This window comes from Salmo salar, chromosome 22 (assembly GCF_965601325.2).
Source record: "Salmo salar chromosome 22, fSalSal1, whole genome shotgun sequence".
NCBI classification, from domain to species: Eukaryota; Metazoa; Chordata; class Actinopteri; order Salmoniformes; family Salmonidae; genus Salmo; species Salmo salar.
The window spans coordinates 45,384,000-45,411,289 of NC_138312.1; the positions used below are offsets into that span (position 1 = coordinate 45,384,000).

The following is a 27,290-nucleotide window of genomic DNA, read 5'->3' on the forward strand; positions in this document are numbered from 1 at the left end:
TCCCGAATATTACATGTGAATATAAAAAAATACAGTATATTATAAAGTTCTTCCCCCTAACTGCAACACAAATATACAGTAAGTTCCCTATACCGCAAGACCCTTTTACACAAATGTATTCTACTGCTGTCGTATCTTGTTTTTGGCATTTTCTTATTGGCATTAATTAATTTATTGGCGAAGTACATTTAGGTTACCTCACGGTCCCGTGTGGCTCAGTTGGTAGAGCATGGTGTTTGCAACGCCAGGTTTGTGGGTTCGATTCCCATGGGGGACCAGTACGGAGAAGAAAAAAAAAATGTATGAAATGTATGCATTCACTACTGTAAGTTGCTCTGGATAAGAGCGTCTGCTAAATGCCTTAAATGTAAATGTTAGCTACAGGTTACCTCATGTTGTTGAGGGTGGCACAAGGAGTTACTTCAGACCCATGAATGTTGAATACACACAGCAAAACACAATTATTATTCTCATTTAAAAAAATAATAATAATGCATTTCCAAAATATCTCTCAAGTTTTAGGTTTGAGACCTGCACCTAAATATGTAGAATTATGCAAAGTAGACTATGCTGTGCACTAGTGTATTATGGTGGCTGTCCACTTTTCTGTGTGCATCAAGATTAGACAGACATCCCGATCCTACATACACACTATATACTGTTCCGAAACCCAGATGACACTATTACCCTCCAACGCTGTAGCAATGTTGCAGCAAAATCACTGGTACATTGGGGCAGTGCAGACTGTTAGCTGGGATGGACAGTCAGTCAAGACACTTGTGGGCAAGCCCAATATTACATTTTCCTCACAGGATTCGACAAATTCTCTGTCAATCCTAGGAAATAAGTTAGAACAAACTCTTTCGCTCGCTCTCTCTCTCTCTCTCTCTCTCTCTCATTCTCTCTCCTCATCTCAAAGGAAAGAAACCAAAACTAGAACCATCTTCTGTCATGTGCAAAACCAAGCAGGAAAGGCGTTGCACACTGTGTGTGTCTGTGTGTGTTTGCTTTTTATCCAGTATACGTTCTCCGCCATTTAGAAAAATATAATCATTTTTTACAGCAGCTCCCTCAAGTGGCGCCTCCATATGGCAAGGGACTTGTAGTGCGCTAGAAACCTGCAATACATCAGAAATGTACATCAGTCAATGTCACAGGCCATACACTACCAGTCAGAAGTTTGGACACACCTACTCATTCAAGGGTTTTTCTTTATTTTTACTATTTTCTACATTGTAGAATAATAGTGAATATATCAAAATATATGAAATAACACATAAGGAACCATGTATTAACCAAAATAGTGCTAACCAAATTATATTTGAGATTCTTTAATGTAGCCGCCCTTTGCCTTGATGACAGCTTTGCACACTCTTGGCGTTCTCTCAATCAGCTTTATTTATTTTATTTAACTAGGCAAGTCAGTTAAGAACAAATTCTTATTTACAATGACGGCCTACCCCGGCCAAACCCTAACCCGGACGACGCTGGACAAATTGTGTGCCACCCTATGCGACTCCTAATTACGGCCGGTTGTGATACAGCCTGGAATCGAACCAGGGTCTGTAGTAACGCCTCTAGCACTGAGATGCAGTGCCTTAGGAGCTTCATGAGGTAGTCACCTGGAATTCATTTCAATTAACAGGTGTGCCTTGTTAAAAGTTAATTTGTGGAATTTCTTTCCTCCTTAATGCGTTTCAGCCAATCAGTTGTGTTGTGACAAGGTAGGGGTGGTATACAGAAGACAGCCCTATTTGGTAAAAGAACAAGTCCATATTATGGCAAAAACAACTCAAATAAGCAAAGAGAAATGACAGTCGATCATTACTTTAAGACATGAAGGTCAGTCAATCCGTAAAATTTCAAGGACTTTGAAAGTTTCTTCAAGTGCAGTTGCAAAATCCATCAAGTGTTATGATGAAACTGGCTCTCATGAGGACTGCCACAGGAAAGGGTTACCTCTGCTGCAGAGGATAAGTTCATTAACAGCCTCAGAAATTGCATCCCAAATAAATGCTTCACAGAGTTCAAGTAACAGACACATCTCAATGTCAACTGTTCAGAGGAGACTACGTGAATCAGGCCTTTATGGTTGCATTTCTGCAAAGAAACCACTACTAAAGGACACAAATAATAAGAAGAGACTTGCCTGGGCCAAGAAACACGAGCAATGGACATTAGACCGGTGGAAATCTGTCCTTCGGTCTGATGAATCCAAATTTGAGATTTTTGGTTCCAACCGCCATGTCTTTGTGAGACGCAAAGTAGATGAATGGATGATCTCCGAATGTGTGGTTCCGACCGTGAAGCATGGAGGAGGATGTGGATGGTACATCCTAATAGTACCGGTAAAGTTTGTCGAAACATGTCAAACAATGTTTATAATTAATCCTCAGGTTGTTAATTGTCTAAATAATCGATAATATTTCAACCGGACAATAGCATATTCAATAGAAAGGAAAAACAACGAAGGGCACGCACTCAGTCACGCACGCAAACCAGCACTGCATGATTTTACCATCCACTGACAGAAAGGTCTCATTCTTCTTCATTTTTCAGAAAACAAGCCTGACACAATGTCTAAAGACTGTTGACATCTACTGGAAGCCATGGGAACTGCAATCTGGGTCCTAACCCATTAGATACTCTATAGGCATTCAATTTTCCTCAGGTTTTCGCCTGCCATATCAGTTCTGTTATACTCACAGACATTATTTTGACAGTTTTGGAAACTTTAGAGTGTTTTTTATCCAAATCTACTATTATATGCATATTCTAGCTTCTGGGCCTGCGTAACAGGCAGTTTACTTTGGGCACGCTTCTCATCCAGACGTCAAAATACTGCCCCCAAGCCATAAGAAGTTTAACCAGCATGGCTACCACAGCATTCTGCAGCGATATGCCATCCCATGTGGTTTGCGCTTTGTGGGACTAGCATTTGTTTTTCAACAGGACAATGACCCAAAACACACCTACTGGTTGTGTAAGGGCTATTTGACCAAGGAGAGTGATGGAGTGCTCCATCAGATGACCTGGCCTCCACAATCACCCAACCTCAATCCAAATGAGATGGTTTTGGATGAGTTGGACCGCAGAGTGAAGACAAAGCAGCCAACAAGTGCTCAGCATATGTGGGAATTCCTTCAAGATTGTTGGAAAAGCATTCCAGGTGAAGCTGGTTGAGAGAATGCAAAGAGTGTGCAAAGCTGTCATCAAGGCAAAGAGTGGCTACTTTGAAGAATCTAAAATATAACATACATTTTGATTTGTTTAACACTTTTTTGGTTACTACATGATTCCATATCTGTTATTTCAAAGTTTTGATGTCTTCACTATTATTGTACAATGTAGAAATAGTAAAACATAAAGAAAAACCATTGAATGAGTAGGTGTGTCCAAGCCTTTGACTAGTACTGTATGACTGAATGTTTTGAGACATACAACTACAATGTTTAAATGTCACCATTTTGACATAATTATTCTAATGAGACCATGTTGCTGCTAGATACCCTCCACACCTTTGGCTTGTTGAACTCAGGGGCGTCTGGGAGCAGGGTGCCTGCCAGGTCATCCAAGACAGTTGCAGACATGGTCTGGACAGAGAAACACAAACAGCCAGTCAATTCATTAACCTGCTGTTGGGTTTTGAGAATTTGAAAATATAGTTATTCATGTCACTGATGGAGTGCTGAGGTTTAGAGGGTCTACACCAGAAGTTAATGGTTATAGGAGGAAGGTATATAGTGGGGGCAACTAAGCTTGGAATGTGTTGAGTGCAGGGAAGCGATTACATGTGGCAGGCATTGATAAGGGGAGAGAGCCATGGATTGGTGATGGAGGGAGGTTGAGGTTAAGGTCAGGTCAGGTAACCTTAAGGGAGAAATACAAGTTTATGGCCAGTATCACTAGTGTCCTGCCGAGCAGGAAAGAACAATGTTTGTACAGATGGGTAGGAGGAGACTCAGCCTATGAGGAACAGTTAAATATCAGTGCTTGTGTGAAAATGTTTTTGTCTAATGCAGCTGTATTGATCCTCTGATAATAATTAAACTCGATTAATCTTTCATAGTGTCCATTGAGTTATTTGCTCTGAGAATTAGAACCTAACACCGTCAACCAACAGAACATCTCAGGGCCTGTATTCAAAAAGTGTCTCAGTGTAGGAGTGCTGATTTAGGATTAGGTCTCACCCCTGTCCATATAATCTTATTCATTATGATCTAAAAGGCTAAACTGATCCTAAATCAGCCCTCCTACTCTGAGACTCACTTTAGCGGTCTGTTAGTTAGTTAGTCTGCAGTAGGTAAGTACCTCCAGTCTGGGCTGTCTCTGTTGTCACGGCTACTGAGGCTGCAGCTGGACCAGCTGAGGAAGAGAAGTCTCTAGACAAGAGGTCAAGGGCCTCGCTGTCATCCATCGACGGCTGTAAGGAGAGAGGAAGATGGTCGCTTATGTACTGTACATCCGGTTTACATGACTTCAACATGACGTTTATGAGTTGCACTGTGTTCAACACAGTATGACATTGAATATGACGGATCTGTGCGATTATAGATACAATTGGGCAGAAACCTCACCTGCTTGGGTCTAACATCAGCCTGGACTTTGGCCTCTGCCATTGCCTTTGAGAAGAAAAGACACAACCTTATACAGCTTTGCTTACACCCTATATCCACCTCACATAATTTATGGGCACAGGGTATAAATTGTTTTTATTATTTAGTCCAAAAGTGATCAGAATGGTACAGTATTATTTATGTTTTTTGTGAAATGTTTTGGGTATGTAGTGGAACATAAAGGCACATAAAGGTTGTTTGCCGTTTTATTTACACACCTATTAGCACATTAGATTTGCATTAGCGTCTTCAGGATTCCCCGTTATATTTCCTACCACAACCCTGGATATGTTTGTCACGTCCTGACCATAGTAAGTTGTTATTTTCTATGGTAGAGTAGAACTGGGCGTGACAGGGGGGGTTTCTAGTTTAGTTTTTCAATGTTGTTATGTTCTAGTTTTGTATTTCTAAGTTGGGTTGTTCTAAGTTTTGTATTTCTATGTTGGGCTGTGTTTGGGAGGATCTCCAATTAGAGGCAGCTGGTCATCATTGTCTCTAATTGGAGGTCATATTTAAGTTGGTGTTTTTCCCACCTGGGTTTGTGGGAGATCAATTTTGAGTAGTGTATGTTTTACCTCTGCGTCATGTTTTTTGTCATTCAGTTTATTTATGTATTGCATAGTTTCACAGTATAAATTAAATGTGGAACGACACACACGCTGCATTTTGGTCCGCTCCTCCTTTCGACAACCGTGACAATGTTACCTTTTGGTCTTCCTCTGTGTGCCGGAACTCAGCTGGAAGGCTGTCATCTCTCTCCCCCACCTTGGTAAGCTTCTCTTCCATAATCTTTTTCTCCTAGGATGAGCAGAGAGCAGACTGAGGTCAAATAGCAGATAGCGCACACACATATGCTGACAAGTTACAATGGGAATCTGACTGACCCGATATCTTGGATGTGAATGAAGCATAACCCAACAATGATATCACATGAAGTGTTTCTCAGTACCTGGTGGTCAACAGCAGATTTGACTGCAGGAGCAACAGCTGGGGCTACAAATGTTGTCTCATCACTGCAACTCCCCAACGGGCTTGGGGGAGGCGAAGGTCGAGTCATGCGTCATCCAAAACGTGACCTACAAAACAGCGTTTCTTAACACCAGCTTGCTTAACCCAGAAGCCAGCTGTAGCAATGTGTCGGGAGAAAACCCGCTCAACTGATGGGTTGAAACCCAGGCCGTAGTCATGCTGCAACACTGCGATGCAGTGCCTTAGACCACTGAGCCACTCGGGAGGCTCCCGCAAGGCATTTTTAACTCAAATACTTATAGTATGTTGAACTCCAAGTCAATGAAAATTCATTATTACTTAATGTTTGTGGTACTGACTCAAAACTAAATGAGAAGTCACCCCAACTCTATTATTTAAAGTTATGATAACAAATACACTTTTTCCCAGCATGCTCTACTGCAGGTAGATTGTTTGGAATTGTTTTTAAAATCTGTTTTTGCATGTACATTGAGTGATTCATCTTGTGCTACACAAAGATAAATAACCTAAATTTTTCTAAACTAATCCAATTGTATAATTAGAATTTTTTGCACCCATTAATTAAATGATTATTCCAGTTTGAATGTCTTAGATAGTCTCCTCCCATGGTTCCTAACCTGGCAGTCATTATGAAGGCAGGTTGTGGGTGAATACAAATTTCAACTGTTGGATGTCTTATCTCTGCCTGGATTCCAATATGAATTACACATCCCTTTGCAAGCAAACAAGCATTTCACTATACCCGCAATAACATCTGCTAAATATGTGTATGTGACCAATAACATTTGATTTTGATTTGATAATGTGACTTGCAGGTAAGGTTGCAAAATGCTTGTACATTTCACAGGTTTTCCAGAAATCCTGTTTGGAAGAATCCTTGAAATCCTTCAATCAGGATTTTTTGTAAATATGGGAATATAGCCCAGCCATCACGGGCTAGCTATTTAGACACCCGGCAAGATTAGCACTCACCATAATCATATTTACTATTATAAAAGTTTGATTACCTTTTGTTGTCTTCGTCAGAATGCACTCCCAGGACTGCTACTTCAATAACAAATGTTGGTTTGGTCCAAAATAATCCATCGTTATATCCGAATAGCGGCGTTTTGTTCGTGCATTCCAGAAACTATCCGAAATGGTAAATCAGGGTCGCGCGCATGGCGCAATTCGTGACAAAAAAAATCTAAATATTCCATTACCGTACTTCGAAGCATGTCAACCGCTGTTTAAAATCCATTTTTATGCCATTTTTCTCGTAAAAAAGCGATAATATTCCGACCGGGAATATCCTTTTAGGTAAACAGACAAAGGAAAAGAAAGCTTTCGGTCGACGCGGGCACGAGCCTGAGTCTCACAGTACTGTAACCAGCCACTACCCAAACGCGCTACTTTGTTTCAGCCAGAGCCTGCAAAGCCACGATTCAGCATTTTGCCGCCTTCTGAGAGTCCATGTGAGCCGTAGAAAGTGTCACGTAAGAGCAGAGATCCCCTGTAATTGATAGAGATAATCAACAAGGCCAAGAAATGGTCAGACAGGGTACTTCCTGTACAGAATCTTCTCAGGTTTTGACCTGACATTTGAGTTCTGTTATACTCACAGACACCATTCAAACAGTTTTAGAAACTTTAGGGTGTTTTCTATCCATATGTAATAAGTATATGCATATTCTAGTTACTGGGTAGGAGTGGTAACCAGATTAAATCGGGTATGTTTTTTATCCAGCCGTGTCAATACTGCCCCCTAGCCCTAACAGGTTAACGAGAGTCTTGTCTTTAAATATCTGTAAAATAGTCATATGTTTGAGAAATTGAAGTAATAGCATTTCTAAGGTATTTGAAAATCGCGCCACTGGATTAGACTGGCTGTTGCATAGGTGGGACGAATTCGTCCCGCCTGCCCTAGAGAGGTTAAAATGGTGTAAAATAGTCGTATGTTTGAAAAATTGAAATTATTGCATTTTTGAGGTTTTGTATTTCGCGCCACGCTCTTCCACTGGCTGTTGAATAGAGTGGGACGGTGACGTGCCACCTAGCCCATACAAGTTAATGAAGGAAACTCCAATTCCCTTTGGAGTCTTAACTATGTCATCGGCATGCCCCCAGGGACACAGACAGGACCTGGCTTCATGTGACAGCCATTTCTACGTTCAGTATATAAACCCTCACCCAGGGTTTCTTTCCCTAGACCAGGCCTCCACTCCATTACGAGTTGGCTAATAGGTTTGACCATGCATCCCTCTACTGAACTTTAACCATACCACGTGGTTAAACTATTAGACTATCGATACAGAATAAGAAAATGTCCTTGATATTAATTACTAGTTTGCAGCTAGGAATTCGGTATCATTGAACGCGAAGACCGACGAAACAACCATTCTATAACGACGTGAATGAATGTCACTCTGAACTATCCATCCTAACCACGAGAGAGAGAGCACAGCGAACTCTCCAACAGAAATAACTTTTCAACAAAGATCCCGACGACACACTGAGCGTAAATATATATATTGATTGCAATTGTTCCCGAATGAGTGAGCGTTCATGTGCAAAGGATTAGCATTTCAATTGTTAATATTTATCAACTCTGTAGCGCCTTCTCAGCTGACCAACACACCCTTTTGTCTATCAAGCCGCCATGCCGGTTTAGCCCACTAGGGCACATTCCTCTATCATTTCTTTGTAATGATATCTACTGTTTTGTATGCATTTCTGTTGAGTTATTTAGTTTAGTAAATAAATTATTTTAAGACAATTGATGTATGGATGACTCAGAGTGAAGACTGGGTTCGTGCAGATAATCAACAATTTACGATGTTTGGAATGAGATTGACATGAGATAAAGAATAACATATCATTAATCAGAGGACTCATGGATCAGATATTATAATATCTGAAAGTTGTATTAGGAAAATTATAACTTTGTAATCTGAATATTTTCCTTGGTGCACCGCCCTCCTAGTTAATTACAGTTACATGATTAATCAGTTTAATCGCGTAATAATAATTACAGAGAGTTATTTGATAAACATGTCTTCAGTTTTAATGATGCCAAAGACATGACAGTTAGTTTAGCCATTGTGCTTGTATTGTTCCTCTCTCCCCAACAGCAGTGGGCGTCTCTCTACAAACCTCTGACATTCCACTGTGAGGCCACTATGGCTGACCTGGCCGGAGAGCAGACCGTCAACAAGCTGGACCCCAACAAAGCCTTACAGGGCAAAGCCAAGTTGCCCACCCACAAGAAGAAACACTCGGCCCAGTGAACCATAGGGGGCACTGCCAGGGGGCAGGGGGGCTCAGGGAGACATAGTAGGGGCAGGGGTATGCCAGTGTTTCCCCTACATTTGTGTCTTGGGTGGGGTAAAAAGGGCCCAGAAGCAACATCTAGTGTCAGGAGTTCACCTAGGGGTCATGATTGGGGCTGTATCAAATGATTGATGTATTAGAATAATTTATTATGCTTATGTTGTATTAATAGAAGGGGAGGGGTTATAAGACCCCGCCCTCCTTACATTTATAAGGTCCTTGACTACAGATTAACAATATATATACATTATGAGGTTTAATATTGTTCCACAGTACTTTTCTAGGCTCTATCTCTTATGAAGAAACTGTCTGAGAAATGTGTGTAAGAGATAGGAGTCAGACATTCCACTATAAATCAACGTGGACATTTACTGCTAAGCTTTTAGATAACACACTAAGAGCCTTGTTTATATAGCTTTGTAGGCATGGTTTTGGTCTCATGAGTAAAAGATAATGACATAGGCAGTGACATCACGAGGGCTGGACTTCGGATTTGATAAAATAACATTGGACCTTTTCTTTGACGCAGAACTTACTCGGAAACATTCGTGCTATGTTCCTGATTGTCAACTTCTGTCTGCAATTGCATTAACAAAGGTTTCTGAATGATTTAATTAAAGATATTGTCATAATACTAATTTCACCAATGAGCCAATGATTGACAAGGAACAAGGAGGAACGAACCCCAACATTTGGCAAGCTTGCCAGGAGTGAGTGTCACCCCGGTTGGCGGAGATTCCACACCACCATGTTGCCAGAGCTCAAAATTAAATAAGGTAAGCAGACACCCGTTTAATCTAAGTCTGCAATTAAATGGCATTCACTGATGTGGTTTCCCTCTAACAAGTAAGTAGCACCTCACTCAATCTAAATTATAGACATACACGGATCTTAATTTGGTGACGTTACGTAACGGACTATTGGTGAAATGCATGATGTCGATATATGATGAATGAAATTAATGTTTGAAGAGGTGATTCAGTGATAATCATCCATTATATATTGGGAGCTAATGCAGTGATCATTACTTTTGGTTTTGGAGAGGTGATTCAGTGAGGATCATCCTTTATATATTGGGAGGTAATGCAGTGATCATTACTTTTGGTTTTGAAGAGGTGATTCCGTGATAATCAACCATTATATATTGGGAGCTAATGCAGCGATCATTACTTTCGGTTTTGGAGAGGTGATTCCGTGAGGATCATTCATTATATATTGGGAGGTAAAGACTAGTTATATTTTATTTGTGTAGAGGTACACAGCGACTTGAGTTGTTTATGTATACTGCATTGTATGTTTCATTCTTTGTCTGTGGATTATGGCGGGGTTTATTGGGTAATGGCCCAATGGTGGAATAAAAAGCTAGGAGTAAGACAGAAATTATTTGAATTAAAGTTTCATAAAAAGCTATTTTGTGATTCTATCACCACCAGGGGGCACTGGTGTATAACATATTACTGTTGCTCCACACCCTTCAGATTTTATATTAGGAATTGAAGTCTAGCATGAGGTTGTCTCTGAGGCATACAGTGAGGGAAAAAAGTATTTGATCCCCTGCTGATTTTGTGCGTTTGCCCACTGACAAAGAAATGATCAGTCTATAATTTTAATGGTAGGTTTATTTGAACAGTGAGAGACAGAATAATAACAAAAACATCCAGAAAAGCATATGTCAACAATGTTATAAAATGATTTGCATTTTGAGGGAAATAAGTATTTGACCCCTCTGCAAAACATGACTTAGTACTTGGTGGCAAAAAACCCTTGTTGGCAATCACAGAGGTCAGACGTTTCTTGTAGTTGGCCACCAGGTTTGCACACATCTCAGGAGGGATTTTGTCCCACTACTCTTTGCAGATCTTCTTCAAGTCATTAAGGTTTCGAGGCTGACGTTTGGCAACTCGAACCTTCAGCTCCCTCTACAGATTTTCTATGGGATTAAGGTCTGGAGACTGGCTAGGCCACTCCAGGACCTTAATGTGCTTCTTCTTGAGCCACTCCTTTATTGCCTTGGCTGTGTGTTTTGGGTCATTGTCATGCTGGAATACCCATCCACGACCCATTTTCAATGCCCTGGCTGAGGGAAGGCGGTTCTCACCCAAGATTTGATGGTACATGGCCCCGTCCATCATCCCTTTGATGCGGTGAAGTTGTCCTGTCCCTTTAGCAGAAACACCCCCAAAGCATAATGTTTCCACCTCCATGTTTGACGGTGGGGATGGTGTTCTTGGGGTCATAGGCAGCATTCCTCCTCCTCCAAACACGGCGAGTTGAGTTGATGCCAAAGAGCTCCATTTTGGTCTCATCTCACCACAACACTTTCACCCAGATGTCCTCTGAATCATTCAGATGTTCATTGGCAAACTTCAGTCCGGCATCGCAAATGGAGGATGGCTTTCACTTCAGCAGTAATAAATTTATGAACTTCTTTGAGGAAAAGATCATGATCATTAGAAAGCAAATTACAGACTCCTCTTTAAATCTGGGTATTCCTCCAAAGCTCCATTGTCCTGAGTCTACACAACTCTGCCAGGACCTAGGATCAAGGGAGATACTAAAGTGTTTGAGTACTATATCTCTTGACGCAATGATGAAAATAATCATGGCCTCCAAACCCTCAAGCTGCATACTGGACCCTATTCCAACTAAACTACTGAAAGAGCTGCTTCCTGTGCTTGGCCCTCCGATGTTGAACATAATAAACGGCTCTCTATCCACCGGATGTGTACCAAGCTCACTAAAAGTGGCAGTAATAAAGCCTCTCTTGAAAAAGCCGAATCTTGATCCAGAAATTATAAAAAACTATCGGCCTATATCGAATCTTCCATTCCTCTCAAACATTTTAGAAAAAGCTGTTGCACAGCAACTCACTGCCTTCCTGAAGACAAACAATGTATACGAAACGCTTCAGTCTGGTTTTAGACCCCATCATAGCACTGAGACTGGACTTGTGAAGGTGGTAAATTACCTTTTAATGACGTCAGACCGAGGCTCTGCATCTGTCCTCGTGCTCCTAGATCTTATGAATGGTTTGTCCTCTGACAAATCAATTGTAAATTTCGGTGTTCTTCAAGGTTCCGTTTTAGGACCACTATTGTTTTCACTATATATTTTACCTCTTGGGGATGTCATTCGAAAACATAATGTTAAATTTCACTGCTATGCGGACGACACACAGCTGTACATTTCAATGAAACATGGTGAAGCCCCAAAATTGCCCTCGCTAGAAGCCTGTGTTTCAGACATAAAGAAGTGGATGGCTGCAAACTTTCTACTTTTAAACTCGGACAAAACAGAGATGCTTGTTCTAGGTCCCAAGAAACAAAGAGATCTTCTGTTGAATCTGACAATTAATCTGGATGGTTTTACAGTCGTCTCAAATAAAACTGTGAAGGACCTCGGCGTTACTCTGGACCCTGATCTCTCTTTTGAAGAACATATCAAGACTGTTTCAAGGACAGCTTTTTTCCATCTATGTAACATTGCAAAAATCAGAGATTTTCTGTCCAAAAATGACGCAGAAAAATTAATCCATGCTTTTGTTACTTCTAGGCTGGACTACTGCAATGCTCTACTTTCCGGCTACCCGGATAAAGCACTAAATAAACTTCAGTTAGTGCTAAATACGGCTGCTAGAATCCTGACTAGAACCAAAAAATGTGATCATATTACTCCAGTGCTAGCCTCCCTACACTGGCTTCCTGTTAAGGCAAGGGCTGATTTCAAGGTTTTACTGCTAACCTACAAAGCATTACATGGGCTTGCTCCTACCTATCTTTCCGATTTGGTCCTGCCGTACATACCTACACGTACGCTACGGTCACAAGATGCAGGCCTCCTAATTGTCCCTAGAATTTCTAAGCAAACGGCTGGAGGTAGGGCTTTCTCCTATAGAGCTCCATTTTTATGGAATGGTCTGCCTACCAATGTGAGAGACGCAGACTCAGTCTCAACCTTTAAGTCTTTACTGAAGACATATCTCTTCAGTAGGTCCTATGATTAAGTATAGTCTGGCCCAGGAGTGTGAAGGTGAACGGAAAGGCTGGAGCAACGAACCGCCCTTGCTGTCTCTGCCTGGCCGGTTCCCCTCTTTCCACTGGGATTCTCTGCCTCTAACCCTTTTACAGGGTCTGAGTCACTGGCCTACTGGTGTTCTTCCATGCCGTCCATGGGAGGGGTGCGTCACTTGAGTGGGTTGAGTCACTGACGTGGTCTTCCTGTCTGGGTTGGCGCCCCCCCCTTGGGTTGTGCCATGGCGGAGATCGTTGTGGGCTATACTCGGCCTTGTCTTAGGACGGTAAGTTGGTGGTTGGAGACATCCCTCTCCCTAGAAAGGCCAAAACCTAGGAAGAAACCTAGAGAGGAACCAGGCTATGAGGGGTGGCCAGTCCTCTTCTGGCTGTGCCGGGTGGAGATTATAACAGCACATGGCCTAGATATTCAAATGTTCATAAATGACCAGCATTGTCAAATAATAATAATCATAGTAGTTGTCGAGGGTGCAACAAGTCAGCAACACAAGAGTAAGTGTCAGTTGGCTTTTTCATAGCCAATCTTTGAGAGTATCTCTACTGCTCCTGCTGTCTCTAGAGAGTTGAAAACAGAAGGTCTGGGACAGGTAGCACGTCCAGTGAATAGGTCAGGGTTCCAGCAGGTCTGGGACAACAGGTCTGGGACAGGTAGCATGTCCAGTGAACAGGTCAGCGTTCCATAGCTGCAGGCAGAACAGTTGGTAACTGGAGCAGCAGCACAGCTTGGTGAACTGGGGACAGCAAGGAGTCATCAAGCCAGGTAGTCCTGAGGCATGGTCCTAGGGCTCAGGTCCTCCGAGAGAGAGAAAGAAAGAAAGACAAAGAGAGAATTAGAGAGAGCATATTTAAATTCACACAGGACACTGGAAAAGACAAGAGAAATACTCCAGATGTGACAGACTGACCCTAGCCCCCCGACACATAAACTACTGCAGCATAAATACTGGAGGCTGAGACAGGAGGGCTCAGGAGACACTGTGGCCCCATCCGATGAAACCCCCGGACAGGGCCAAACAGGTAGGATATAACCCCACCCACTTTGCCAAAGCACAGCCTCCACACCACTGGAGGGATATCTCCAACCACCAACATACCATCCCGGGACAAGGCCGAGTATGGCCCACAAGATCTCTGCCACGGCACAGCCCAAGGGGGGGGCACCAACCCAGACAGGAAGACCACGTCAGTGACTCAACCCACTCAAGTGACGCACCCCTCCCAGGGACGGCATGGAAGAACACCAGTAAGCCAGTGACTCAGCCCCCGTAATAGGGGTAGAGGCAGAGAATCCCAGTGGAAAGAGGGGAAACCGGCCAGGCAGAGACAGCAAGGGCGGTTCGTTGTTCCAGCCTTTCCGTTCACCTTCACACCCCTGGGCCAGACTACACTTAATCATAGGACCTACTGAAGAGATATGTCTTCAGTAAAGACTTAAAGGTTGAGACTGAGTCTGCGTCTCTCACATGGGTAGGCAGACTATTCCATAAAAATGGAGCTCTATAGGAGAAAGCCCTGCCGCCAGCTGTTTGCTTAGAAATTCTTGGAACAATTAGGAGGCCCGCGTCTTGTGACCGTAGCGTACGTGTAGGTATGTACCGCAGGACCAAATCGGAAAGATAGGTAGGAGCAAGCCCATGTAATGCTTTGTAGGTTAGCAGTAAAACCTTGAAATCAGCCCTTGCCTTAACCTCTGGGCGGGCTGGGCGGTCCGTCCCGCATACGGGACGGACATCCAGCGGACATCCAGCGAAAAATCCTATCGCCATTAGCATAACGAAATTTAATATATATATTTTTTCAAATATAGGACTATGTTATATCGTTTTATAGATACACCTCTCCTGAATCGAACCACGTTGTCCGATTTCAAAAAGGCTTTACAGCAAAAGCAAAACATTAGATTATGTTAGAGGAGTATATCGTAAAAGTAGCCACATAGCCATTTTCCGACCAACCACATGCATCACAAATAACCAAAAAACAGCTAAATGCAGCACTAACCTTTGACAATCTTCATCAGATGACACTCCTAGGACATCATGTTACACAATACATGCATTCTTTTGTTCGATAAAGTTCATATTTATATATAAAAACAGCATTTTACATCGGCGCGTGACGTTGACTAACTATTTTCCCTCAAATGCATCCGGTGAAACAGCGCTACAATTTTCTAAATTACTATTCGAAAACATTTTTAAAATGTAATATTGTCATTCTAAGATTTATAGATGAATATCTCTTGAAAGCACCTGTATTGCCAGATTTAAAAATAACTTTACTGGGTAATCACACTTTGCGATAAAAGGGGATGCGATACTCAGAAAAATAGGCTACCGTTACAGGTCAGCGCCATCTTGGAACAATCGCATATCAAATCTACTCTTGTATACTATTGTCAATAATCCCTTACCTTTGATTATCTTCATCAGAAAGCACTTCCAGGAATCCCAGGTCCACAACAAATGTATTTTCGTTCGAAAAAGTTAATCCTTTACGTCCCAATAGCTTGTTCTTGTTAGCGCGTTCTGAAGGCTGCTCCAAAAGTTCCGTCAGCCGCGGGACTCCTCTTTCAATAAAATGCATTTTTTTTAAATTTAGGTTCGTTCAACATGTCAAACGTTGTATAACATAAATCTTTAGGGCCTTTTTCAACCAGAGCTCCAATAATATTCAAGGGGGACGATTGCATTGTCTTTCTAAACGTTTCGAAAGGGGAGGGTAGCCAGGGGCGCCGGCGTCATAATGGTGATGGCCCTCCTCATGTGACCACTTTCCACAGCCTCTCATTCTGTCAGTTTTCACAGTAGGAGACTCAAACCACTTTGTAAAGACTGGGGACATCTAGTGGAAGCAATAGGAAGTGCTCAATGAACCATTGCTCATGGTGTGATTTATAGGCAAAGTGATGAAGTTGAGTCCGCAATTCTGAATTCCACTTCCTGTTACGATCTGTCTCGGGGTTTTGACTGCCATATGAGTTCTGTTATACTCCAAGACACCATTCAAACAGTTTTAGAAACTTTAGGGTGTTTTCTATCCACAAGTATTAATTATATGCATATCCTAGCTTCTGAGTTTGAGTAGGAGGCCGTTTAAAATTGGCACACATTTTTTTCAAAAATCGCTGTAGCGCCCCCTATCCTAGGCGACCGTCAAGAGGTTAACAGAAAGCCAGTGTAGGGAGGCTAGCACTGGAGTAATATGATCACATTTTTTGGTTCTAGTCAGCATTCTAGCCGCCGTATTTAGCACTAACTGAAGTTTATTTAGTGCTTTATACGGGTAGCCGGAAAGTAGAGCATTGCAGTAGTCCAACCTAGAAGTAACAAAGGCATGGATTAATTTTTCTGCCTCATTTTGGACAGAAAGTTTCTGATTTTTGCAATGTTACGTAGATGGAAAAAAGCTGTCCTTGAAACAGTCTTGATATGTTCTTCAAAAGAGAGATCAGGGTCCAGAGTAACGCCGAGGTCCTTCACAGTTTTATTTGAGACGACTGTAAAACCATCCAGATTAATTGTCAGATTCAACAGAAGATCTCTTTGTTTCTTGGGACCTAGAACAAGCATCTCTGTTTTGTCCGAGTTTAAGAGTAGAAAGTTTGCAGCCATCCACTTCCTTATGTCTGAGACACAGGCTTCTAACGAGGGCAATTTTGGGGCTTCACCATGTTTCATTGAAATGTACAGCTGTGTGTCATCCGCATAGCAGTGAAATTTAACATTATGTTTTCGAATGACATCCCCAAGAGGTAAAATATATAGTGAAAACAATAGTGGTCCTAAAACGGAACCTTGAGGAACACCAAAATTTACAGTTGATTTGTCAGAGGACAAACCATTCACAGAGACAAACTGCTATCTTTCCGACAGATAAGACCTAAACCAGGCCAGAACTTGTCCATGTAGACCAATTTGGGTTTCCAATCTCTCCAAAAGAATGTGGTGATCGATGGTATCAAAAGCAGCACTAAGATCTATGAGCACGAGGACCAACGCAGAACCTCGGTCTGACGTCATTAAAAGGTCATTTACCACCTTCCCAAGTGCAGTCTCAGTACTATGATGGGGTCTAAAACCAGACTGAAGCGTTTCGTGTACATTGTTTGTCTTCAGGAAGGCAGTGAGTTGCTGCACAACAGCTTTTTCAAAAAAAATTGAGAGGAACGGAAGATTCGATATAGGCCAATAATTTTTTATAATTTCTGGGTCAAGATTTGGCTTTTTCAAGAGAGGCTTTATTACTGCCACTTTTAGTGAGTTTGGTACACATCCGATGGATAGAGAGCCATTTATTATGTTCAACATAGGAGGACCAAGCACAGGAAGCAGCTCTTTCAGTAGTTTAGTTGGAATAGGGTCCAGTATGCAGCTTGAAGGTTTAGAGGCCATGATTATTTTCATCATTGTGTCAAGAGATATAGTACTAAAGCACTTTAGTGTCTCCCTTGATCCTAGGTCCTGGCAGGGTTGTGCAGACTCAGGACAACGGAACATTGGAGGAATACGCAGATTTAAAGAGGAGTCCGTAATTTGCTTTCTAATGATCATGATCTTTTCCTCAAAGAAGTTCATGAATTCATCACTGCTGAAGTGAGCGCCATCCTCTCTTGGGGAATGCTGCTTTTTAGTTAACTTTGCGACAGTATCAAAAATAAATGTTGGATTGTTCTTATTTTCCTCAATTAAGTTGGGAAAATAGGATGATCAAGCAGCAGTGAGGGCTCTTCGATACTGCACGGTACTGTCTTTCCAAGCTAGTCGGAAGACTTCCAGTTTGGTGTGGCGCCGTTTCCGTTCCAATTTTCTGGAAGCTTGCTTCAGAGCTCGTGTATTTTCTGAAAACCAGCGAGCTAGTTTCTTATGACAAATGTTTTTAGTTTTTAGGGGTGCAACTGCATCTAGGGTATTGCGCAAGGTTAAATTGAGTTCCTCGGTTAGGTGGTTAACTGATTTTTGTCCTCTGACGTCCTTGGGTAGGCAGAGGGAGTCTGGAAGGGCATCAAGGAATCTTTGGGTTGTCTGAGAATTTATAGCAAGACTTTTAATACTTCTTGGTTGGGGTCTGAGCAGATTATTTGTTGCGATTGCGACCGTAATAAAATGGTGGTCCGATAGTCCAGGGTTATGAGGAAAAACATTAAGATCCACAACATTTATTCCATGGGACAAAACTAGGTCCAGAGTATTACTGTGGCAGTGAGTGGGTCCAGAGACATGTTAGACAAAATCGACTGAGTCGATGATGGCTCCGAAAGCCTTTTGGAGTGGGTCTGTGGACTTTTCCATGTGAATATTAAAGTCACCAAAAATTAGAATATTATCTGCGATGACTACAAGGTCCGATAGGAATTCAGGGAACTCAGTGAGGAACGCTGCATATGGCCCAGGAGGCCATATACCTGCTGGAGCGCGTGCTACGAGTGGGTGCTGCTATGGTGACCAGTGAGCTGGAATAAGACGGGGCTTTACCTAGCGGAGACTTGTAGATAACCTGTAGCCAGTGGGCTTGGCGACGAGTATGAAGCGAGGGCCAACCAACGAGAGCGTACAGGTCGCAATGGTGGGTAGTGTATGGGGCTTTGGTGACAAAACGGATGGCACTGTGATAGACTGCATCCAGTTTGTTGAGTAGAGTGTTGGAGGCTATTTTATAGATGACATCACTGAAGTCGAGGATCGGTAGGATGGTCAGTTTTACGAGGGTATGTTTGGCAGCATGAGTGAAGGATGCTTTGTTGCGATATAGGAAGTCGATTCTAGATTTAATTTTGGATTGGAGATGCTTAATGTGAGTCTGGAAGGAGAGTTTACGGTCTAACCAGACACCCAGGTAGTTGTCCATGTATTCTAAGTCAGAGCCGTCCAGAGTAGTGATGCTGGACGGGCGAGCAGGTGTGGGCAGTGACCGATTGAATAGCATGCATTTAGTTTTACTTGCGTTTAAGAGCAGTTGGAGGCCACGGAAGGAGAGTTGTATGGCATTGAAGCTCGTCTGGAGGTTAGTTAACCTGTTATGGATAGGGGGCAGTATTTTCACGACCGGATAAAAAACTTACCCGATTTAATCTGTTTATTACTCCTGCCCAGAAACTAGAATATGCATATACTTGTTTGATTTGGATAGAAAACACCTAAAGTTTCTAAAACTGTTTGAATGGTGTCTGTGAGTATAACAGAACTCATATGGTGGGCCAAAACCTGAGAAGATTCCAAACAGGAAGTGCCCTCTCTGACCATTTCTTGGCCTTCTTTATTCTCTTTATTGAAAACAGAGGATCTCTGCTGTAACGTGACACTTTCTAAGGCTCCCATAGGCTCTCAGAAGGCGCCAGAACGTTGAATGATGACTCTGCAGTCCATGGCTGAAAAACAGTAGCGCATTTGGATAGTGGTCGATCTGAGAACAATGAAACGGGTGCGCGCATGCTCGTGAAGAGTCCATTTTACATTTTCAGTCTTTGAACGAAAACGACGTCTCCCGGTCGGAATATTATCGCTATTTTACGAGAAAAATCGCATAAAAATTTATTTTAAACAGCGTTTAACATACTTCGAAGTACGGTAATGGAATATTTTGAAATTTTTTGTCACGATATGCGCCGGCGCGTCACCCTTCGTTACCCTTCGGATAGTGTCTTGAACGCACGAACAAAACGCCGCTATTTGGATATAACTATGGATTATTTGGAACCAAACTAACATTTGTTGTTGAAGTAGAAGTCCTGGGAGTGCATTCTGACGAAGAACAGCAAAGGTAATCCAATTTTTCTTATAGTAAATCTGAGTTTGGTGAGTACCAAACTTGGTGGGTGTCAAAATAGCTAGCCTGTGATGGCCGGGCTATCTACTCAGAGTATTGCAAAATGTGCTTTCACCGAAAAGCTATTTTATAATCGGACACTGCGATTGCATAAAGGAGTTCTGTATCTATAAATCTTAAAATAATTGTTATGTTTTTTGTGAACGTTTATCGTGAGTAATTTAGTAAATTCACCGGAATTGTTCGGTGGGAATGCTAGTTCTGAACGTCACATGCTAATGTAAAAATCTGGTTTTTGATATAAATATGAACTTGATTGAACAAAACATGCATGTATTGTATAACATAATGTCCTAGGTGTGTCATCTGATGAAGATCATCAAAGGTTAGTGCTGCATTTAGCTGTGGTTTTGGTTTTTGTGACATTATATGCTAGCTTGAAAAATGGGTGTCTGATTATTTCTGGCCGGGTACTCTCCTGACATAATCAAATGTTTTGCTTTCGTTGTAAAGCCTTTTTGAAATCGGACAGTTTGGTTAGATAAAGGAGAGTCTTGTCTTTAAAATTGTGTAAAATAGTCATATGTTTGAAAAATGGAAGTTTTCGGATTTTCGAGGCATTTGTATTTCGCGCCACGCCCTATCATTGGATATTGGAGCGGTGTTCCGCTAGCGGAACGTCTAGATGTAAGAAGTTAACACAGTGTCCAAAGAGGGGCCAGAAGTATACAGAATGGTGTCGTCTGCGTAGAGGTGGATCAGAGAATCACCAGCAGCAAGAGCAACATCATTGATGTATACAGAGAAGAGTGTCGACCCGAGAATTGAACCCTGTGGCACACCCATAGACTGCCAGAGGTCCGGACAACAGGCCCTGCAGCTCTTTCAGAACATCAGCTTTCTGGATTTGGGTGAAGGAGAAATGGTGGGGGCATTGGCGGGTTGCTATGGAGGGTGCCGGGCAGTTGACCGGGGTAGGGGTAGCCAGGTGGAAAGCATGGCCAGCCGTAGAGATGCTTATTGAAATTCTCAATTATAGTGGATTTATCGGTGGTAACAGTGTTTCCTAGCCTCAGAGCAGTGGGCAGCTGGGAGGAGGTGCTCTTATTCTCCATAGACTTTAGTGTCCCAGAACTTTTTGAGTTAGTACTACAGGATGCAAATTTCTGTTTGAAAAAGCTAGCCTTAGCTTTTCTGACTGCCTGTGTATATTTGTTCCTAACTTCCCTGAAAAGTTGCATATCATGGGGGCTATTTGATGCTAATGCAGCACGCCATAGGATGTTTTTGTGCTGGTCAAGGGCAGACAGGTCTGGAGTGAACCAAGGACTATATCTATTCCTAGTTCTAAATGTTTTGAGTGGGGCATGCTTATTTAAGATGGTGAGGAAGGCACTTTTAAAGAATAGCCAGGCATCACCTACTGACGGGATGAGGTCAATGTCATTCCAGGATACCCCAGCCAGGTCGATTAGAAAGGCCTGCTCGCAGAAGTGTTTTAGGGAGCGTTTGACAGTGATGAGGTGTGGTCGTTTGGTCGCAGACCCATTACGGATGCAGGCAATGAGGCAGTGATCGCTGAGATCTTGTTTGAAAACAGCAGAGGTGTATTTGGAGGGCGAGTTAGTTAGGATAACATCTATGAGGGTGCCCGTGTTTACAGATTTGGCATTGTACCTGGTAGGTTCATTGATAATTTGTGTGAGATTGAGGGCAAGCTATGTGAAAACTTAACACATTGGCTTTTATTAAGGTTGAGTCATACATAGGTTGGTGTGATAATGCTAGAATTGATGAGGCGGCAAAATTGGCTGTTTCCCGTTGTCACGCACATGCATTTAATTTTTTTAGTTGTTTGTGTCATTTGAAACTACTGATCTTGAGAAACAGCAGCAGGCTGATATTCTCAACCACCAAGTGTGGAGGGAGAGAGGGTGTTCTCTCTGTCCTAGGTCTGGCTTATGGCTATATCTTTTGTATGGCATGCCCTGTTTACCATCAACCATGTTCTTTAATATTTGCCAAAGGGGGATATCAGAGGAGAATGGAGGAGGAGGAGAATGTTTGAAAATATGACCCAAAATTTGAATCAGCATGTAAAACAGTTCATTTATCGTTGCGCGACATGTTTGTTATATAACATAGACAAGGGAACTCCACTGCAACCAGGGAAGTTCCCCACTCCAAAAGGACCTTTTGTCCACCTAGCTATGGATTTCATAGACATGGTAGAACGAAAAGAAAGAAAGAGATACTGCCTGGTGATAATTGACAGGTTCACCAGGTGGGTGGAAACATTTTCCACCACCAACTGCGTTGCGCGAACTGTTGCAAAATTGCTAGTTAGGGAAATTATACTCGGGTTCGGAGTGCCTGAGGTTTGTCTGCAGACAATGGGACCCATCTCATAGGAGATGTGGTTACCCAAATGGCCAAAATGATGGGTGTTGACCAGAAATTTGTGTCCATCTATTAATCGCGGAGTAACGAGAGTTACTGAGGGCTAATCTGCATCCTGAAAGGCTCCCTTGTCAAACTATCCCATTCCACAGGAATGATATGGGTAGAGGGATTACCTCTTGTCCTCATGAAAATGTGCCGCAGCCTTAACAAAGGTATTGGGTGTACACCTTATGAAATGTTAACAAGACGACCAACGAACACCCCAGGGGTGAGACCTATGACTGACCGACAGATAGACATAACTGAAATATAGTGTGACCATCTTGAGTACATGAAGGAACTAACTTCTGTAAGTTTTCTCCACTCTCACACTAGGAAAGCAGCAGAACCAATCTCAGGTGAAGACCCTGACGAGCTACCCACAAACGTTGGAGAATGGGTAAAACTCAGGGTCCACAAGCAAAAATGTAACCAACCACGATGGATTGGTCTGTTCCAGGTAACCATGATAACACCAATAGCCCTGCGGGTATAGGAAAGGTCCGGCTAGCATCATCTCTCCCACCGCAAGCATCTCCCAGAGTGGAAGCCATGGATGAGCGACTGGAGGGAGAGCAGGGCCCCGAGAACATCTGGAGGATGAAGAAGGTCCGAGCCAAAGGACAGGAGCAGAAGGCTGAGACCAAAGGTCAGAAGAACCAACAGAGGGTTCAGCCACAGAACCTGAAGAGTCATCAGATATCGAGGAAACCATCATACACACACTCTACGGTTGTGAAAGAAAATCGCAACCATGGAAAAACACATGCTGGGCATTTATTGCTCTCCAAATCCTACTCGTTCCCTTTGTGGACGGGGATGTGGAGAATAATAAATGTGTGAAAACAGTGACATACATAGGATTACAGGGGAGGGGGAACACATCTGGCACACGGGTAATGGTTTTCCAGAAACCCACCTCCACAGCATTTCTGTGGGAAACCCAGGTAGCACCAATTGGAAAGAATGATTTTGGATGTTAATTACTCAATTTTATGCAAAGGAACAATACCAGGGTTCGACAAAGAAACAGCAATTATACTATTCTGATGTTGGTCACTAGGGGGAAGGAAGTAACATGGGAAGGTGGATTATCCAATAAGACAATAGGTAAGAGTTCAGATGCAGCTAAAGTATTTAAGGAGCGTGGGCACATTGAAACTAATTGGCCAAGGTAGGAGAAGGTTCCTAGTGTAGAACCAGGTAACAATTCCCAGCTGATTAAATGCATAGGACCTCCAAAAGTACAATGGGGAGAGTATTTGACTGGTAGTGTAAAGCCCCTAAATGATAAAGGAGATGTTGTGTTGACAGGATTAAAACCCATAATAACTCCCCCTGTTTGTATCTGCAACTCAGGGAATGTGGATGTAGGAAACGACACTAAATTGCCTGTCTTACACAGGCCTAAAAACAGATACCAGTAGTTGTGATGTATTGGATGGGCAACAATTGATAACTAGGGTAAATATATCAAACATGGAAGATGAATGTGCAAGTAGAGATACTGGGGTGCAAAGGAGCAAGATAAATAAATACAGTATGGGGATGAGGTAGTTGGATGGGCTATTGGGAGATGGGCTATAGTAATAAAGTACTAATGAACTACAAGTAATAAATACCTTTAAATACAAACTTTGATCAATTAATTTGAATAGATTTTGTATTCACTTATAATCATTGTCTTTTTAGGGAATATGCAACAACCAAAACATTACATGCAATGAGGCAGTCTGTAATGTGAAATGCAAATAGCCAAGGTCATCAACAAAACATTAAGTATATGAGAGAGGTTTTGATAATTTCCCCCCCTAATCTAGCTCTCTCTGTTACTGTTTCTTTCTCTCTCTTACCATCATGAGGTAGGTGCTGAGGGTTTCTGCAAGTACCATTCGAACATACTCATTCTTTATCACCCAGATCATTGACAGCTTTCTACTTCTTCCATGCGCTTGTACACTCCCCTGCTTCATCTCAAGCATTGAGTCTTTCATGTTTTTCTGACTGTCTTGTATTTCTGCTGCTTGTCTTTCTCTTATTTCCACAGAGTCACACTCAAGTTCACAGTCCTGGTTGTCAAGTAATCCGGAAGAATTTGGGCAACGACATTGCCATTGCCAGTTTTTCTATTGTCTCTTTTTGGTCCATTTAGATTGTACACAAAAAAATGTACAAAATGTTATGGTTAAAAATGTTCATGTTTTACTGTGGCTTGTAGGCTCCTAAGTGGACCATAAGGTTAAAAACCAAACCCCCCCCCAAAAAACTGTCACAACGTTGACAGAAGGTGGCGCCTCTCCTCGTTCGGGCGGCGCTCGGCGGTCGTCGTCGCCGGCCTACTAGCTGCCACCGATCCTCTTTTCATTTTATTTTGGTGATGTCTGTTATATGTGTGCACCTGTATTGAGTTAGGTCGTTAGTGGGGGGGTTATTTAGTCTGTCTGTTTAGGTTTGGGGATTGTGCGGGATTGTTTTTTGTCTGCGTTGTTTAGGTTGGGGTTTAGGTTTTCCTCTGCCATTTGTTTATTAATGTATATGAGTTTTCCTGGGCTGCACCCCTACTCTGTTTACAGGCTCTTAACCTTTTGATGTATTTCGCCCTGCCTTGCATTTTTTTTGGCAGTTTTGGACTGATACCTATTAAAACGTGTTTTCACGGACCTTGGTCTCCTTCGCCTGACTTCACCCCTCCTGCTTATTTGAGTATCGTGACAGTAACTCTGCCAGAGTGTCTCTTTTGGGTCACTTTTGCCGGTCCCAAGCCCGGATAAAGGAGGAGGGTTGGAATTGAGACAACAACAAAAAACAAGAATCGACAGAAGAAAGTTCATTTGTAGTTCTAAACATATTTGCAGTGTTTTTTACTCACTTTTTGTCTCTCCCACAATGTTATTCCTCTCTCCTACAGCGTCAATGACAATTACATGCACACGGCAAATTAGGCAAATTAGGTGATGACGTCATTTAGCGACTTTCCAGTGGGTCAGAAGTTTACATACACTAAGTTGACTGTGCCTTTAAACAGCTTGGAAAATTCCAGAAAATTATGTCATGGCTTCAGAAGCTTCTGATAGGCTATTTGAAATAATTTAGGTCAATTGGAGGTATACCTGTGGATGTATTTCAAGGCCTACCTTCAAACTCAGTGCCTCTTTGCTTGACATCATGGGAAAATCTAAACAAATCAGCCAAGACCTCAGAAAAAAATTGTAGACCTCCACAAGTCTGGTTCATCCTTGGGAGCAATTTCCAAACGCCTGAAGATACCACGTTCATCTGTACAAACAATGGTACGCAAGTATAAACACCATGGGACCACGCAGCCATCATACCGCTCAGGAAGGAGACGCGTTCTGTCTCCTAGAGATGAGCGTACTTTGGTGCGAAAAGTGCAAATCAATCCCAGAACAACAGCAAAGGACCTTGTGAAGATGCTGGAGGAAACCGGTACAAAAGTATCTATATCCACAGTAAAACGAGTCCTATATCGACATAACCTGAAAGGCCGCTCAGCAAGGAAGAAGCCACTGCTCCAACACCGCCATAAAAAAGCAACTGCACATGGGGACAAAGATCGTACTGTTTGGAGAAATGTCCTCTAGTCTGATGAAACAAAAATAGAACTGTTTGGTCATAATGACCATCATTATGTTTGGAGGAAAAAGGGGGAGGCTTGCAAGCCGAAGAACACCATCCCAACCGTGAGACACGGAGGTGGCAGCATCATGTTGTGGGGTGCTTTGCTGCATAAGGGACTGGTGCACTTCACAAAATAGATGGCATCATGAGGCTGGAAAATTATGTGGATATATTGAAGCAGCATCTCAAGACATCAGTCAGGAAGTTAAAGCTTGGTCGCAAATGGGTCTTCCAAATGGACAATGACCCCAAGCACACTTCCAAAGTTGTGGCAAAATGGCTTAAGGACAACAAAGTCAAGGTATTGGAGTGGCCATCACAAAGCCCTGACCTCAATCCTATAGAAGATTTGTAGGCAGAACTGAAATAGCGTGTGCGAGCAAGGAGGCCTACAAACCTGAATCGGTTACACCAGCTCTTTCAGGCGGAATGGGCCAAAATTCACCCAACTTACTGTGGGAAGCTTGTGGAAGGCTACCCGAACGTTTGACCCAAGTTAAAAGATTTAAAGGCAATGCTACCAAATACTAATTGATTGAGTGTATGTAAACTTCTGACCCACTGGGAATGTGATGAAAGAAATAAAAGCTGAAATAAATCATTCTCTCTATTATTCTGATATTTCACATTCTTAAAATAAAGTGGTGATCCTAACTGACCTAAAACAGGGAATCTTTACTAGGATTAAATGTCAGGAATTGTGAATAACTGAGTTTACATGTATTTGGCTAAGGTGTATGTAAACCTCCGACTTCAACTGTATGTGGTTTCAAAAATATTCGTATGAAAATCTGTCGCCAATTGGATGGAAACCTAGCTACTGACATGAATGCATGACTATGTGAAAATTTGACTTAAGTGGAAGTTAGGATTTGCCCCTTAGAGTTTAGTAGTTGAAGAGGGCCGTTGCTGACCAGTACAGAAAATGTCCGGCACCTCTAATTTATATTCCTTGAGCACAGGCACCTCTTATAGAATTATCCCAGTAGAGTCAAACTAAAACGCATCTGCACCTTTTTTCATGCCACTTCAAACACTGGCCAAGCCACTGTCTGGGAGTTCAGGCGAAATTGTATAGGCTCAAGATCATTTAAAAAAATATATATATGTTTTATTGTCACGCACAGCGGAATTGTGCAGTGAAATGTGTTGTTTTAGTAATTCTTAGTAGTACAGTAGCCCTGGAGCAAAGTGCTTGCTTGAAGGCACATCAACAGATTTTATGTATTTTCGGCTCGGATATTCGAACCAACAACCTTTCGGTTATTGGGCCAACACTCTAACTGCTAGGCTGAGCGTTGAAGTATCGTTGTGTAGCTGGTGCGTTGGCAACCAGCACACACTGTAGACTTCCTCTTTCACCACTGGAGGGGAACGTAGACCACCAATATGCAACACACCACATAGTACACACTATCCCTCCTTAGACCTAGTCTCCAGTGCATCATCATAACCACAAGCCACTGAATTATTTACTCTTTGACCAAATATAAAGTGT

General features: G+C 42.3%; 1 long non-coding RNA gene across 1 annotated transcript; it reads left to right on the forward strand.

The window, feature by feature from the left end:
• Window positions 1–9,391: 9,391 nt before the first annotated feature.
• Window positions 9,392–24,813, forward strand: LOC123729707 (uncharacterized). The gene is made up of 2 exons (XR_006761406.2): window positions 9,392–9,691; window positions 22,614–24,813. It is a non-coding gene; the product is annotated as an uncharacterized LOC123729707 (long non-coding RNA).
• Window positions 24,814–27,290: the final 2,477 nt, after the last annotated feature.